Genomic DNA, 5,951 nt, shown 5'->3' with positions numbered 1-5,951 from the left:
AGAGCTTGTTTGATCTACAGTTTTTTTTTTTTTTTTTTTTTTGGATTTTATCTGTTTTATTTTAACTAAGTTATTTAATTTTTCTTCTTATTATACCCCTCTCACATACTCTCTCTATTTTTTAAATTAAATAATTTAATTTATATTAAAATAAAATAAATTTTATAATATAATAAAATAAATATTAAAAAATTATACATATATTAATATTAACTTTTATTGATGGAGAAATAAAAATTTAAATGCATACTAATTTTATACCTCACTTATATTGATAATATAGTTTTATTTATATTATAAATTTATTTTTATTTAATATAATTAATATAATTTTTTAAATAAAATAATTTATTTATTAAAATATTTATTTAGAATAATGGTATAGAGTTAGTTTATATAAAAAAAAATTCTTTATAAAAAATTAATTTACATGAGATATATTTATAAATTAATTATTTATTTATTTAAATATATTTAACTTTAGTTTTTAGTATAATTATTTATTTATTTGAATTATTTAAAATTTAATTTGTATATTATATAATATAGTAGTTTATAGTTTTGTTTATATTGTTAATTTATTTTTATTTAATATAATTAATATAATTTTTTAAATGAAATAATTTTTTAATTTATTTTATATGAAAATAAATTTTATAATGCAATAAAATAAATATTATATATATATATATATATTAATATTTATTAATATAAAATAAAATATATAAGTATTGGTAATTTTTATATTTTAGTTAATAAAATAATTGATTAGATTAGTAATATGATGGTTGAGTTTTGAAATAAAAAATAAGTTTTATCTTAATAATTAAAAATGAAACGTTTTTACAATTTCATATGCTAATATTATTGTCATAATTATAAACTAATATAATATGTTATTTAGATGACATATATTTATAAATTAATTACTATTATTTAGATGACATATATTTATAAATTAATTACTATTATTTTAATTATTTAAAATTTTAAAATATTGTAGGTTATAGTTGGATTTATATTGTGTTTTAATTTTTATTTAAGTTAATTAATAAAAATATTTAAAATAAAATAATTTTAGAATTTAATTTATATTAAAAAATAAAAATAAAAATTATATATATATATTAAAATGAATTTTAATTAATATTAAATAAAATATTTAAATAGAGGATAATTTGGGTATTTATATAAATAAAATTATCAGAGCTTTGTTATTGTTCTTTAGTCAATCAAGTGATAGTTTTCCGCTGCCTCCATCAATGATTACATTAGTTATTGATGGAGGGCTTTAATCATTTATTATTAATATTTGTTATGTCGGTGTTCTTAAGTAACTTATCTGGGTCTTGGATTTTGTTTGAGTGAATTTGTTGTGGTCTAGTTGGATTGAGGATTTTAGTAGTTTGATTGGTATTTGTTTGATTAGTTTTTGTTGTTTCGTTGAGTAAAGGGAATTGAATTTGGTTTGAGTTTTTCTTAAGTTTGTAATGTTTAGTTTGATTGGTTTTAGTTTGGTTTTGTTTGGTTTGGTTTTTGTGGGTTGTTGATTTCAGTTTGGCTTTTTTGGTTTGGTTGTTAATTTTGGTTGGTCTAAATTGAGAAAGAGCTGTTTTTTGGTGGATGGTCAATGAATTGGGCAGAAGAGAAGAAGATTAAGAATGCTACGTAACTTTGTATTTCTGCGCTTTCGTTTTCTGATTGCCAAACTCTCAATGATTATTGTTGTTGCATTGTGAGTTTGAGTGGGGATGTTAAAGTATAATATATTATATTTGTAATATATTATTATAACATTATAAATTGTAATAATATCAATAGTATATTATTTAGTTTTCTTTTATATCAATTATAATGTCTATATAATAGACATAATTTATGTAACCATGAATAACAATTCAATACAATCTTTCTCTCTTTTGTTTAATATAGTATAAAGTGTTTTGTTTTCTTCGGGTCTCTCGTGTTGATATATATATATTAATTAAATCATTTATTTGAATAAATAATATATATAATTTAATAATATAAATATTTTTTTTATAAAATTATAAAATTAAAATTATTTATAAATTTAGACGGAGGAAAAAATAATTATTAGTGATGATTTTGAGGAGATGTTGATGTTTTTTTTAATAAAAAAGATTTAAAGGGTATTCATATATATAAATAAAATAAATGATATTTTTTTATTTTTTTATTAACGAAAGAATTAATTTGATAGGGTATCAACATGAAGAAGGGGAGGGAGTGCGGTAGAAAGAAAGCCAGAGAAGCATTTTAGAGGGAAGGAAGGCACCTTTTATAACAGTTTTCTCCGCTATCTACTTCAGGAGAAGAGCGCTATCTTGCCTTAAAAAGAAGGGGGGAGATCCGCAAGCCTTTCACACGCTCCTCTGATCAAGCAAAATAGCTCCCTTTTTTCCTGAGAAAACTCAAGAATGAAAACAAATTTGACTCACTGTCTAGGGCTTTAGAAGAAATGGAAAGGAGAATTTCACGTGTATAGAGCTCAAATCAGAGGCAAGGTGAATTAATATTTTGATTTTGTTTGATTATTTAAAAAAAAAATCAAAAAAGACCTTAGGGCTTGTTCGGTCCAGGTTATTTAAATAACCTGGAAAGAGAGAAAAATGATTATTAGTAATGATTGGTGATAATTTTGAGAAAATGATGATGTTTTTTGGTAAAAAGACTTAAAGTGTATTGATATATATAAATAAAATAAATAATTATAATTTAAAATAGATGGTATTTTAGTATTTTGATTAATAACTTGATTGATTTAAAAAATGAGAGGGAGAGTGAAGTGACAATTGATTTGGTTGGATTATTTTGAAAACCCAAATACGAACAAGGCCTTAGTTTAAAATTAATTGAATAAACCAATATTTCAAGATAGACAATCCATCAATCATGAGCTGTGTTGTTTTCTTTATCAGGCAATCCCCCTTTTCCCGGGCAAATCTTTGTGACACACGTTTGTTCAACAGTTCAACACAGTTTCCACTTACCTGACCTATTTGGTATGGGTTATTTGGATATTTATTTTTTCGAATTTTATTTATTACTTTTTAATTCTTTATTAGATAATTTTAAATTTTATAATTAAACCAATTTAAAATTTAAATAATTATTTTTTTATCAAACTAAGTTTTAAATAAAATGAAGAGTTGCATCATTTAATTCCGTCTTACCCATACAATTTACAAAGGTTGCATTTATTATTTAATACCGAATCTTTAAATAAAATGAAAAGTCACACCATTTAATTTTCATACACTACTCAATTTATTGATATTAATCCAAATATATTTTGGAACGTTCAGTAAAAAGTAGGGATGGCAATTTGAAACCGCCCCGCGAAAACCGAACCAAATTGCCCCGTTTGGGATGGTTTTTCTCCGAAACCGAATAGGAATGGGGCGGGGATGGTATTTATGCCCCCCGCCCCGACCCGCCCCGATTTCACCCCGAATCTACCCTGAATCTTCTCCGAACACCATAAACATAATTAAATATATTAAATTATCAATATATTTATTTATTCACTATATTTTATAAGAGTAGTAATGTTATTTCTTTATAATAATATAAATTTTAATATATTTTAATATATATTATATTAAAAAAAACTTGTTTATATAATTTTATTGTATAATTTTTATTTTATTTTAAATAAAAATAATTATTAACGGTGCCCCGCGGGATTCCCCGAAATCGAAAAAAACCGAACGGGGCGGTGATGGTATTAAAAAATTCCCCGAAATTAAAACGGTGCGGGGACGGTAAATGCATTCCCCGCCCCGAACCGCCCCATTGCCATCCCTAGTACAAAGTCACAATTGATTTGGTTATCGGTAAAAGAAGATGGGATCGGAGTCACAATTGTGTTATAAGCTGTGAAATTAAGAAACATCGGCTAGGAATTGAACAAGGTTGGAAAAATGGTCGCGAAGTATGTGTCTATGATTAATTGAGCTTGGTCGCAATCTGGTTCATGGTATACTATATAGGATATTCATGTATTGTATTTATATATCTGATCCGTTTGCTGCATAATTTTGTTTTTTCTACAATAAAAAAAAAAAAGTAACCTAGCTAAGAGAGTATAAAAATCTGGAAATTAAATCAACAAAAAAAAGCCAAAGAAATTGTAGTACTAGTTTCTATTCTAAATATAAGTGAAACTGTGATAGAAGAAAAAGGAGAAAAAAAAAATTGAAGATTAAATATAATAAAAGAACAAATCACAAAATTACTTAATTTTTATTTAATTATTTAAATAAAATTATAACATTTTAAGTATAATTTCTTTTATTGTGATAATTTTATAAATAATTAAATACAATAATTATTTTAAAAAAATTAATAATGTTAATTAAAAATAATAGTCATATATAAAATTAATTTATAAAATAAAATTATATTTCATTATTAATAATCAATATTTATAATTAATTATATAAATTAATGATAGTATTATTATTAATTATATATATAATTTAATTCAAGAAACAAATATTTAATCCTATCATTCTAATTTAAATATTATTTTATTAAAATTATTATTAATAATATTTTATTTTATATAAATAATTAATATTATTTTAATATACAAAGATTTATAATAATACATAAATTTTATTTATATAATTATATAACTTAAATTATATATATATATATAATTATGATGCTTAATTTTTAAAGTGTGCGATCTGCTGGGTCGAGAGCTATAGTTAATTTGAATATATATGTGAGATAAAATGGATACTTGGGTCGGATTGTGGGTTGACCCGTCCATAAATTTAAAACGGTTAAAAATAAAATTAAATATGTTATAGGTATGGTTCGAACTTGCAACATAACAAAACAAGTATAACATTTTAACCAACTAGGCTAATAACAATTTATATTTTAAATTCAATACAAAATTTGATGAACGCGGGACATTTTAACAATATAAGTTTAATTTTTTAACTAACTAATCTATATATATATAATGATGCTTAATTTTTAAATTGTCCGAATTGCCAGGTCGAGAACTGTGCTTAATTTAGATATATATGTGAGAGTAAATGAATACGTGAGTCGGATTATGGGTTGACCCACACATAAATATTTTTACCGTAATTTTTTTTTACGACTTTTTATAATATTACTCGTGCAAATGCATGAGATACATGCTAGTTATATATAAAATAATGTAATTCATATAATATAATAAGATTATTTATTTTAAAAATACATTTATATAATAATTAAATACTTTTTATTTATTAATTTCAATATTATTAATAATACAATTATAAGATAAATATTAAAATAATAATTTATCCAAAAATAAAGATAAAATAATATAATATACTCTTAGGGCATGTTTGATTTAGCGTTTATAAGCAGCTTATTGGTCCTGCATAATAAGCTGCTGCTACAGTAACTTTGCGTAATAAGCTTACGCAAAAAATTATAATCAAACACTTTTGCGTATAAAATAAAATTTCTCTCTATCTCCCTCCTCAGCGTTTAAGATTATAATTTCAGCTGATTATAATCTCATAGTTTTTCTCTCTCATCAATTTTAAATATTTTTTTATTCAATTTCTCTAATCTATTTCATTCATTTCTAATCATTTTATTCATTCTCTCTAATCAATTTAATATCTCTCTAATCATTTTATTCATTCTCTTTCATCTATTCCATATATTTATAATATTTTTATATATTTATATAAAATTATTATAATAAAAAAACATACATTTAAATATATTTTTATTTATTATTTATAATATATGTATCTTAATATATAAAATAATTAAGCAAAATATAAAATATAAATACAATATGATTTTTTTATTTATAATTATAATTTTAGAAATTAAACTAGCCTTAGTTATCTAAAAGTATCGAATTACAATTGAAATGAATGATAATACAAGTGAATAAAGTG

This window comes from Impatiens glandulifera, chromosome 6 (genome assembly GCF_907164915.1).
Source record: "Impatiens glandulifera chromosome 6, dImpGla2.1, whole genome shotgun sequence".
Taxonomy (NCBI): domain Eukaryota; kingdom Viridiplantae; phylum Streptophyta; class Magnoliopsida; order Ericales; family Balsaminaceae; genus Impatiens; species Impatiens glandulifera.
Note: the sequence above shows the minus strand (reverse complement) of the source record.